General features: G+C 45.6%; 1 protein-coding gene and 1 non-coding gene across 2 annotated transcripts in view; one reads left to right on the top strand and one right to left on the bottom strand.

Moving 5' to 3' along the window:
- LOC126473837 (ATP-dependent translocase ABCB1-like) overlaps window positions 1-12,873 on the top strand; it is a 675,020-nt gene that overhangs the window by 355,683 nt on the left and 306,464 nt on the right. The window lies entirely within an intron of this gene.
- Trnat-ugu (transfer RNA threonine (anticodon UGU)) lies at window positions 1,358-1,431 on the bottom strand. Its single transcript has one exon. It is a non-coding gene; the product is annotated as a tRNA-Thr (tRNA).

The following is a 12,873-nucleotide window of genomic DNA, read 5'->3' as shown; positions in this document are numbered from 1 at the left end:
TTGGTCCTACTGAAGGGGAATAATGGGTGTATAATGTGTACAACCAAAACAAGCCTGATGCTCTGTTCATTTTAATAACAGGATTTATCGGACTGCAACATTCGCTGACTGATGTTTCAATTATATCGTTATCTAACATAAGCGTAATCTCCTACTCTTTTGGTTAGTGGTACAAAACAAGATTTTATTTTGCACAGTTCATTCAGTCGCATCTTAATTCGTTATTAACATCCCTTCATCATTCCAGGTTTACTTGTAAATTATTCGGCGTGGATACGTAGAACTTTAGCAATTCTTCTGTATAGAATATGGTCAAACTATTCAAATCAACAATTTTTCCTGAATTTTTTTTCTGGCGTCACGAATTCCTTATTCTCTTACTGTGAGCATATTATCCTTTATATACACTGACGCTACGATCCCATCATCCACCCTCTTCTAGGTAACTGGAACTCCTAATCCTGGAGACGCTTCTCTTTTTTCTCCGACTAATCCCAGTAAATTAACCTCTAATTCTTCCTTCTTATCACAGATGCTTAAACATCGTCTTCCAAAATCAATTCTACATCTTCGTTCTGTCAGCCAATAATTACCAAAAATCCAATCAACAGCCAAAGAATCAATAATTAGCCACGTCAGTGTATCTTCCAAAAATCTTGTGCCTAATGAGAAACCTCTCAGTTACTGCACGACTGTGTCCAGTTGTAGTAACTCTATGCACACCATTACAGTGTAAACAGGAACCTCTTCTATTTCATGAAGCTGTTCGTGTAAGTTTTTGGTAACCACTGTAGCATATATTTACTAAGATGGTATCATGTCCGAAAGAACAGATACCATCGGTGACCAAGCAGCTCGTTAAAATGAAATTACAATGAAATGGACACCCTGAGCTGCTTACAGGCGTTGATATACGTCAACGGGGACAGATCAAAATGTGTGCCCCGACCAGCACTCGAACCCGGGATCTCCTGCTTACGTGGCAGACGCTCTATCCATCTGAGCCACCGAGGACACAGAGGATAGCGCGAGTGCAGGGATTTATCTCTGACACGCCTCCCGCAAAACCCATATTCTCAACGTAGTGCCCCCGCCCATTATTACTCGCGGCGCGTTGCCGATTCCCGTAAGAGTTCGGGCACTGTTCGTGCATTCGCACAGAAGAAGAAGATGGTCAAGTGGCCGGTGAGCCTTAACTATATATTTTGACTAAGATGGTATCAGTTCTTTCGGACATATCCGAAAGAACAGATACCATCGGTGACCAAGCAGCTCGTTAGAATGAAATTACAATGAAATGAACATCCTTAGTTGCTTACAGGCGTTGACATACGTTAACGGGGACAGATGAAAAGTGTGCCCCGACCGGGACTCGAACCCGGGATCTCCTGCTTACATGGCAGACGCTCTATCCATCTGAGCCACCGAGGACACAGAGGATAGCGCGACTGCAGGGATTTATATCTGGCACGCCTCCCGCGAACATGTCCGAAAGAAAAGATACCATCTTACTAAATATATAGTTAAGGCTCACCGGCCACTTGACCATCTTCTTCTTCTGTGCGAATGCACGAACAGTGCCCGAACTCTTACGGGAATCGGCAAACCGCTAGTAATGAGTATAATAGGCGGGGGCACTACGAATGTGGTGCGGGACAATACGTTGAGAATGTGGGTTCAAATGGCTCTGAGCACTATGGGACTTAACATCAGTGGTCATCAGTCCCCTAGAACTTAGAACTACTTAAACCTAACTAACCTAAGGACATCACACACATCCATGCCCGAGGCAGGAGTCGAACCTGCGACCGTAGCGGTCACGCGGTTCCGGACTGAGAGCCTAGAACCGCTAGACCACCACGGCCGGCTGAGAATGTGGGTTTCGATGGAGGCGTGCCAGAGATAAATCCCTGCAGTCGCGCTATCCTCTGTGTCCTCGGTGGCTCAGATGGATATAGCCGGCACGGTAGCTCAGCGTGTTCGGTCAGAGGGTTAGCTGCCCACTGTAATAAAAAACTGAGTTAATCGATCAACACAGAACTTAAACGGATGTCTTACGACGTCCGCCCCGAGCAGATACAACGAACGAAAACAAACAAAAAAATGATGGACACGTGTTGATCTGTCCCCGTTGACGTATGTCAACGCCTGTAAGCAGCTAAGGGTGTTCATTTCATTGTAATCACTGTAGCATCACTACCAGAATTTTTAAAACTGCTGCGAGTTCAATAACTGGAATTAAAGCACTATCATAGTTTGCAGCTCTTCTCTCATAGTTCTGCCTTAATGTCTTCTTTATCGGATTCAGTCATTTGTATTCTTACATCTGACCCATAAAATTGTTCGCATGGTCTAGCGTGGGTAGCGTCTGCAAATAATTTTAGTTTGCCGGCGATCTTTTTTGTCTATATCTGTCATCCACATTTCTGAGTGGTGAACGATTCTGAAATGTATGTTCTACTGCCGCGTGGTTACGTCTATTAGAACTATTTTTGTTCCGTTATTCATTTCGAAAACGATCGTCCTCAAAAGGTCATCTCTTCTCCTGCCATTGTATCGCGGTTGATTGTCGTCCTCTCGATTCCACGGCGGCTGTCCAAAATTATCTTGCCGCGGTCCGTCGCGTCGCTGACACTTTTGATTACGACGTGTCGTATTTTGTTCCGATTCATCAAGTGACCGTTCCCAATCATTCTGTTCTAAACGATCAACAACTCGTAACAGCTCACAAAAATCGCTGAACGTTTGCGGCGCTGTTTTCTGACAGTCCATGGTAAAACATTTGTCGTGGAAACTCAGAAAAGAATTAGCGTCGCGAACGTTCGATGATTTTGACGAGTTGTTACTGGTTATTTTATAAATATTACAATCAAATCATTGTTGATAATGTTATCGAAATAACTATTCCGTTCCCAGTATTTCTGAAGAAAGATATACATGGATCCTTCGTGGTGATTGTAACTGTGCATCGAAAACAGTTTTTCTCTGATACTTCGTTGTTTGTCTCGCAACAAATAATTGAGGACAGACCGCATTTTCAAAGTCTGCAAATACAGTATTTTGATCGGACACAAGAGTTCCCCATGTTTTAGCACATGTACTCGCGTGTCGTGCACAAATATCAGTCTTCACTAATTCATCTTGAATTTAAGCGAACACAACTTTAAATGACGTCCAGGGGAGGTAAATATTTGTGGGTGTTAAAGTCCTTGAACTATCCTTGACCGTGCATGTTATCGACAATGATATTCGTACAAACCCACACTACAATTTCCCCGAATTAACACTTCTTTTGAATTATGTTCGTACCAGCTGGCGTGTGACAAATTATGATATTTTTCACCGTTCCTTCTAGTTCCCGCACTTCTCATTTTAAATCGAAAAATTCTTGTTGCACATACGATACTACTTAAATGGCCAATTCTTTGTTTTGTTCCCATGCATCTTAAGCACAAACTACCTATTTATTTGTTACTGTACTACCCAGTAGACACTCGCTGAGTGGCAGTCAAGGGTTGAGCATCGCTCCTCTTACTCGCGCACTGTCAGCCATAGGCCCCCACTTGCACGGGAGTAAAAACAGAAGTGTTCTCCGGCTCTGTTTTTATTAAAACACTGACGGTCACTTGCACCGAGGTCTTAGCACAAACGGCATTTAGGAAATTTTGCATGGCGTCGCCTGACAACAGAATTGTCGTGTCCTCTCGTCGTTGTCGTATGCCGAGCTTGGGTGGCGCCTTGGGGTCGCGGCGGTCTCTCTCCGCTGACGACACGAGGCGCGTTTTCTCGTTATCGCGGGCTGCGCGGCCGGCCGCTTCGAGCACTTCAGCTGCCGCAGAGTTAGTCTTTGCCCCCCCCCCCCCCCAAGAACAGGGAAAAAGTAGGCCAGGACCTGGAAGTGGGACGCGGAACCACAGAAAGGTTTTCCGCCGCCCCCGTCCAGAATTCCGCGTCTGCCATCGTTCTCTTGGGGTCAGTAATGCAACCGGAAAACCAAACGGTGACAACAAAAGTTGCAACTGACAATCACCTGGCAGCAAGCCCCCTTTCCGCTCCTGACATGGCAAATAAACTCAAAACACAAACAAACAAATACATTGTCAGTATTTGCAATCCCCCCCCCCTCCCCCCCCCCTTTCCTCAGCCCACTTCTGCATGCCAACGGTCGTAACCGCCTCGCCGAACACATCTTCAACCTAAGTGGCAAGCAGAAGTCCAGTCAACCGACCAAAATTCTTCCCAAACCCGCAATTGCTACCCAATCCCCTACCGATTTGAGTTCCTCACATCCCCCCCCCCCCCCCCCCCACTTAAGTCCACCTCATCCAAATAGCGACGTGCAAGGAAGGACAGGAAGGAGAAGCACTCCAAGGGGAAAAAGCACTCCAACACCCCCACCCCAACCACTCCATCACCCTGTGAGGAACTTGCTCTTTTCGTCGCCCTGGGAGGGGACCAGTAAACAACCACACTGGAAGGGAACCACGTAACCGGGCAAGACTCAGATGGTTTCGTGCTGGCAAAGAAAACCTTTCGCCAGCCGAGGCTTCTGGCTGCTCGGGCAGTGGAACCCACTCCGAACAGGCTTCAGGCGGTGGCCGATGAGCCAGAGACATCACATGACACAACACAAACACAAAATCAGGTCACCCACCACCTCCCTCCGATCGTCGCAGAGTTTACCGGAATTATGAGGAACTCTTCGAGATGCTAAAAACAGAAATCGGGGGAGGCAATTTCCAGGCAAAACCTGCTGGTGGTAATAAAATCAAAATAACACTACGCACACTTGAGTACTACACCACAATCAAAACACTTCTTAACAACAAAAACATACCCCACTACACATTCCCCACAACAAAGACACGAAACATGAACATTGTCATCAGAGACCTACCGAGACGACTGGCCCCCCCAGGCGATCAAAACAGACTTGACTGCCCAAGGGTACGTCGTCAAGGCGGTCCAGCAGATGGGCAACTTAGGGAGCAAATAGCCCCTGTATCAGGTCACACTGCCAGATGTCCTGCAAAACAAAAGGGATATTAAGATGATCCTGGCTGTCCCTGTGACCACTGAGCCACTGCGCCGCAAAAACAAGACGATGCAGTGCTTCAGGTGTCAGGGCCTTAACCATATTGCAGCACACTGCTCCATGACAGTAAGGTGCATAAAATGCGCCGAGGCCCATGACACAAGGACATGCACAATAAAACACACGGACCCACAAATAAGGTGCGCACTGTGTGGCAAAAACCACACAGCGGGTTACCAAGGTTGTGAGGTCCATAAACGACACACACAGCAGGCAAAGGGGGCAAAGGCCGCCCCCTACAGACGTAAACAAAACACCGCGATCCCATCCAGCCACACAAGAAAACAAAACACGACAACACACATGGACAGGGCCTGGGTAAAACCAAGGCTGGACACACCAAGGGCAGAATTGGTTTCTCCTTCGAGAAGCCATGGAAACGTAGCCCCATCACCACAACACCAGACACCATCACAAGAACAACACCGGGAAACACACAGCAACAACGACCAGGTCCACCATGACAGAGAAAGCTCTAGGGAACCCCACTCAGAACCCACACCCTCGGATCAGGTGTTAGGCATTATGGTGCAGACCATGAACCTCGTCATGGAAATGATGAAGGGATTCAGGGAAACCCAGAGGCAGAACAAACAGATCCTCGTTGCCCTTCAGGCAGCAGTCCAGCAGTCTCTCCCCTCTGCGACTTCCTCAGTAGTTTCAAAACCCCATCATGAATAGACGACCAAACATCCAAGGCCTGACAATGTGCTTCTTTAACGCAGACGGCATTGTTAATCAAGAGGTCGAGTTCAGAGAACTCATGAAGGAGTTCTCCATCGACATATGCATGATGGGGGAAACCCACCTAAAACCGCGAATAAAAGCGACAGTCCCCAACCATGTTAGCTATCACAAAGACAGGCCAACCCAAGGCGGAGGAGTGGCCATATACATAAAAAGAGGGATCCTCCACCAACAGGTATTCTTACCAGCTACCAATAAAATCGAAGCAGTGGTGGTGGATGTAGCCACTGCCACCGGACCCCTAACAATTTTTGCAGTCTACCGACCCCCACATGACCAGATAGATAAGGGAGACATAGCTGCTCTAGGGCAAATTGAAGTCAAACTCGTAATAGGGGGAGACTTCAATGCCAAACACCCTGATTGGAATTCTAGAGTAACCTCCAGAGCAGGTGCCAAACTGCAACAACTAGCGCGCACCCACCACTTCGAAACATGGGGTCCAGTCGAGCCCAAACATTTTCCGAAAAACGGAAGCAGACCCAGTGTGTAAGACATAGCTCTCACTAGGAGGATCGCCAGGTTTGTGGCCGCAAGGACAATCAAAAGAATGTCCTCCGACCACAACCCAGTGATTCTAGAGGTCGATGTGGGAGAATGGGTAGCACTCCCACGGTACCAGACGTCTTACAAACGTACAGACTGGGAGCGATACCGAGAAACTGTCGCCTCTGATATTGCTCGCGCTCCGCCACCTACTGCCGAAACAGTAGAACAAGCGCTACAAGACTGAACAGGCACCATCTTGCAGGCAGCAGAAGAGGCCACCCCTCCACAAAGGGATGGCCCACCGCCGCAAATACAGCTCCCGGAACACTCGCTAGCTCAAATTTGACATAAGAACAGAGTGGCAAAAGAGTGGAAGATCACCAGAAATCAGGCCACCAGGAGGCTGCTCAATCGTCTACAGAGAGAACTGAAGGTAGCGCTCAATGAGCAAAGAAACCAGCAATGGCATAAATGCCTCACAGCTCTCAAAGTAGACGATCATACACTGTGGCAAGCAACCAAACAGTTCAGAAAAAGACGTGCTAGGATGCCGCCACTGCATGGAGAGCGGGGACTGGTCTACAGCCATGCTGGGAAGGCCAACACCCTCGCCGACTCCTTCGAGAAGCAGTTTCAAGAGGCAGAATCCCATGATGAAGAACATGAAAAGGTAGTCAGTCATTAACTGGCTGTCTTCCTCAATGCTGAGGAGGACCCAGAGGACGAACCCATACTTTTTGCCCCCACGGACGTGGAAAGAATAATCAGGTGACTCCCTACAATATAGGCGCCAGTGCACGACAGTGTCACTAACCAATTAGTCAAAAATCTCCCACCCACAGCGATCACACACCTCGCGAACGTCCTCAACGAGATTAGTCGTTCCCGCGAGTTCCAAGCTTGCTGGAAACATGCGGAAGTGGTCGCAGTACACAAACCAGGGTAAGACTCTCTATTCCCGCAGCACTACAGGCCGATTAGCCTCTTGCCAACTCTCAGCAAGATCTATGAGCGCCTCCTGCTAAGACCCATACAAGAACATATTACCAGAGAGTAAATTCTGCCGGATTTCCAATTCGGGTTCCAGCAGAACCACTCTGCCCCACAACAGGTCATGAGAATGTTTGAAGCAGCCACAGAGGGCTTCAGCCACAGAGGCTACTGCCGGATAGTGCTACTAGACGTAGCCAAAGCCTTTGATTCAATATGGCGTAGAGGGCTACTCTACAAGGTGTACACACAAGGGTTTCCCGGGAGCATAGTTCAGCTGATCAACAGCTATCTCACGAATAGAACTTTCTCCGTCAAAGTAGAAACTGCCACCTCCACAAGAAGGCATATTCGTGCTAGGGTGCCACAGGGATCGGTTCTAGGGCCCGTTTTGTACAGTCTGTACACTGCGGACACTCCAATGGCCTCCCTGGTGCACACGGCACAGTACACTGATGACACAGCCTTCTACACGAGAAATGCGAACAAGGACCTAGTCATTCGTAGGCTACAAAGGGTTTTAGATGACAGAAACCTGGGCCCGTCGCTGGCGCATCACCATCAACTCTGAAAAGACGCAGGCGATACTGATTACCCGCAGGCTCGGAAGGCGCGGACCTCCTCAACGTCCCCCCCCCTCTACCTTCACCTAAACGGAACCCAACTCCCCTGGCGCACAACCGCCAAGTACCTTGGTGTAACCTTGGACTCTCGTGGAAACCCCACATAGACGAGGTCCACAGCAAGGTCTGCGCCACAATGTCCATCCTATACCCTATCTTGAACTCAACCAGCTCCCTTCCCTGCCCAGTAGCAGTAAATGCTGACCAGATCCTGATCCGGCCAGTAATGGAATATGCGTTCCCTGTCTGGGGATACACGGCAAAGCAGCAACTGGACAAACTCCAAACGCTACAGAACCGCGCCCTCAGGAGGGCACTGCATTTACCTCTTGGATTCCCCACAGATGATCTGCACGCTGCAGCCGAAATCCCACTCCTGAGAGAGCGTTTCCAAGATCTGTCAAGGGCCTTCTATGAAGGTTCTTCCAGATCAGGAAACGCCCTCATCCAGTCCCTAGGTCGGTATGACATGTCACGTGACAAGCACAAGCGCCCTATGACGATCTTCGACGATTAAGTCGAAGAGAAAATCCCAATACCAAATCCCAAATCTTGCTCCTTCCCATATAACACCAAACATCTCGCTAACCTCAGGCAAATACCAGACACATACAGAACAGTCATCACATATCACAGACACCAAAAAAGTACAGAAAAAATCGTACACACACGTACATAGGGGAGTAAAAGCTGAAAAGCTACAAACTCCCCCCCTCTCCCCCCACACACTTCCCCGAAGAGGGGAAAGTAAAAGATGAGAGAAGCAACCCAGTAGAACTCGTTTCCAAATTTACTGCTGTGAATCTACTCGTGTCTTATTCTAGAGTTAGGCACGTCTAGAGTCGATGTGTCGTGATCTGGCACATGAGCTCAGGTAGAGTTGTACGTTAAACGAACTATGGCATTATTTTTCGAATTTATGTTCAGCGAATATTTTCGTTCAAAGATTATTGTTATTATCAGCAAGTACTTTGTTCAAATCCTCGCTCAATTTTTCATTATTAACATTGAGTATTTTGCTTGAATCTGTGCTCAGTTTTTGATTGTATAATTTTTCTGACAATCAGCAATTATTTGTTTTAACAGTTGCAATACCACGTAATTCCCTCCAACAGTCTAAACACAGTTTGGAATGTAGGAGACGAGGTACTGGCAGAACTAAAGCTGAGAGTACCGGGCGTGAGTCGTGCTTCGGTAGCTCAGATGGTAGAGCACTTGCCCGCGAAAGGCAAAGGTCCCGAGTTCGAGTCTCGGTCGGGCACACAGTTTTAATCTGCCAGGAAGTTTCAGTCTAAACACAGTTATTATCAATTCCTGCCTCACCTTGTTCAACATTTACATTGAAGTAGAACTTTCATTTTTTGCTGCATCTGCACACTGAATCCAATTCATGAATGAGATACATTACAACACTACCCTGATCAACACTGTCTTCTCCATTAATTATGTCACTATTCTCAGCCTGATGAGCCATTGTTATTCAAATATATACTGCGCACACAATTTATAAACAAAGTAACTGCTCACTGTCTATATTCTCTTTTCTGTCCAACGTTACTTGGTGTCAATGAAAATTCCAAATTCATTCATCATGCGTTGATGCTGGCAATCGGGTTTTGGATCGTTGCAGGATTCGATGTCCTGTGACTGTCGCTAGGTATAACACAATGGTTAGATATGTTACGTTACGACGTTCCTGTCTCTCTCCATTCCATCAATTTAACGGCACCCATGTGAATTACTGACAGTTTAAGCAAGCGGATAATCAGGGGCACGATACAGAACAGTTCCTGTTAGTGGATCACCAACAGTACGATTTATTGCTTAAAACATTACTCGTTGCAAACACTTTTAAATATTTACAGTTTAACAATATTTTACACGCCACCGCACGACATTGATCGGTTGTCACTGAAACTCCAAAGTGAACAGCCATAATGTGAATTATTATAACAAAGGCGAATTAACAATTTCATCCGAACAATGCGTAGAGGAATATCATCTGAGCTCCACTCGGCTAGACTGCGAATTTCAGACTCTCACTCCACTAGACTGCTACATTAAGCGCTCTCGCCTAGCAACCACACAAATTATTGTCAGCAGACAGCGATTACTTTGGAATTCAGCTCGGAAAAACCAGAGGTAACTGCAGTACGCAATGTGCTATGAAGCCGATCGACAAATTTAGCTAGAACGTTACGCGTAATGACAAATACTTAATGTGTGACAATATAGGGTCCTCACAAAACGGAATATGGGGCGTAACCGGTAAATTCGTTCTCAGATTGGTCGTGATTATCCTAGGCAATATTTTTTTTTTCAAATCAAACTATAAAGTTTGCAAATCACACTGTTTCTGTCAGAGACGGTAAAGTACATCTAAGATGAGTTGGTCAGAATGCATGTGGTGACTATTAACAGAAGTATCACAAGGGTAATGAAATGTTTTAAAGCACACGGTACTGTAGGAACTATTTGTGGAACGAAGGTAAAGCAGCAGATGACTGGTGTTATTTGGACTGAATAGTTACTGACGATGGTTGAATTAAACTGAATATAAAATGCAGACTGACAACAGCGAGAAGAAAGTTTCTGAAAAGGAGAAATTTTTTAACGTCGAATATGCACTTCACCGTTAGGAAATCTTTTGTGAAGTCCTTTAATTGTTGTATAGCCACGTACGAAAGTGAAACGTGGACGACAGACACTTAATACAAGCAGAGAACTATCAACTCCACTCAAATATTCTCAACTTTAGAGAGTAGAAGCTTTTGGTATGCGATGCTACAGAAGATTGTTGAAGATTAGGTGGGCAGATTGTGTAACTAATGAGGAGATACCGAATCCGGTGGAAAAGCAAAGATATGTGTGGTACAATTTGAGTGTAAGAAGAGATTGGTTGATGGGAAACGTCGTCATGCTTCGAGTAATCGTTAATTTGATTACGGATGAATTATGCTTGGTTGAAAACTATGGAGGCAGAGCAAGGCTTGACTACAGCTAGCGGGTTGAGATGGACGTAGGTTGCAGAAGGTATGCACAGAACAGACAAGCGTTAAGGACTACATCAAACTAGTCTTCTTACTGAAATCCACAACAGCAGCAGCTACAGGGAAATGAAAGCTGACAGTATTACTCGTGTTAGCTCACATGCTCCTATGTTACATTACCCACATGTGCTTGAGTATCCAAGTTTTCTACAGAGCTCACAACCCGCGGACTAGATTGCTGTTTTCTTCTAAGAAACAACTCGATTCTCGTGAAAAAAACTAAACGTATTCAGTAAAATGATTAAAAAATAGGACAAGTTGTCAGGTAGTTTTGATTCCTAGATAGGTATTCTTTGTAAATCTTCACTAGAACAAACGTCTTAGGTGACATAAATCCCTAATAGGACAAACAATAGAATAACGCAAGACCATCGATCTGCAAATGAACCAGTGGTCGGTCTTAAGTAACTTCTAAGCCAATTAGTAATTGAATTTGCTCCTACCCCGGGATTTACATGCAGATGAAATTTCACATTTCATATCCTGCTGCTAAAACTCTAGAGTTTTCATTAACTAAAATTGTGAGAGCATTCCTAAAATGTTTACAATTTTAAAACTCTTGTTATATTCACGGAATTCAACAAATATGTGTAATGTTTTTCACGGCCATCACGTGAACGCGTATTACTCCAGAGCTCTAGCATATCTTATCAGTTTGTATTCTTGTTGTCCCTTTATCTGGTTTTAGCCTGCCTAGAGAACCACACCGCACTTTACAGCGGAAAGCCGGTGTTGTCAGACCCGCTTGCGCTTAAGTTAAGTGCCCATTACTCCGGTTTACCTCCTCCAAGCGCGGCACCTAATTAAAACTACGAGTGGTGACACAAGCTGGAAGAACCTGCTCTGTGTCACGTTGTGAAACAAGGCGGTTTCTGCTTCTCTTTGTACTAGATTTTCTAGTTAAAAAATTTTAAAAAATTATGCCTGTATTTGAAATTCAGTATCTGTGTACGAAATGCACTCATGGTGGACATATAAGTTTAATTAGTTACATTACCCTCAGATCGTATGAACGCTGTGTGGTAATGATATCACACGAATCAGATAACGATATTGGCGTGTTTTTATACGGAGGCGATGTGGGATAGTGAAACGAATATTTTTCCTCTTCCTCGTAAACGTGAACCTTACATGTAGTGGTGTACCATATCTAGCTGACGTAAGTCTAGTAGTCCGCAGCTCGTGGTCTCGCGGTCGCATTCTCGCTTCCATAGCACAGGGTTCCGGGTTCGATTCCTGGTGGGGTCAGGGATTTTCACCTGCATGAGATGGCTGGGTGTTTGTATTGTGCTCATCATTTCATCATCATTCCCGAAAGTGGAATTTGTATGGAAGCTGATAACCGCGCAGTTGAGCGCCCCATATCATAATCATCATCATTAAGACTGGTAGTCCAGTTTTTGCGGTATAACTGTAATATCTAGTGCAGAGGAGACTGCTGTTCGCCTCCTCCAGACGAGGGAGCTTAAAATGGAAGCTGTGATATGGCAGACCAACCACTACTCTTACAGGGATATGTCAGGATCTATAATATTACAAATATAAAAAAATAAGGCAAAGGTCCCGAGTTCGAGTCTCGGTCGGGCACACAGTTTTAATCTGCCAGGAAGTTTCAAATATAAATAGCCGAATTCATCCTTCGATGACGATCAAAGACAAACGAAAAGGAGAACGTTACTGCGTCTCGGGAAAGATAAAACTAGAAAACAGCACGAGTTAATAAATATGCTACAAGAAAGGAAATAAGTACTACTTGATTTAAAGAAACCAAGAGAAGCCTCCAGGGAACAAAAGATTAGGTAACAACTACATTATGATACAAGAAAGCACGGCAACAACTGCGGTAGCAACATTGATAAACGACTGTTGGAGAAACAGA

This window comes from Schistocerca serialis, chromosome 4 (assembly GCF_023864345.2).
Source record: "Schistocerca serialis cubense isolate TAMUIC-IGC-003099 chromosome 4, iqSchSeri2.2, whole genome shotgun sequence".
Lineage (NCBI taxonomy): Eukaryota > Metazoa > Arthropoda > Insecta > Orthoptera > Acrididae > Schistocerca > Schistocerca serialis.
The sequence above is the reverse complement of the archived record's forward strand: the minus strand, read 5'-3'. Positions and strand labels throughout refer to the sequence as shown.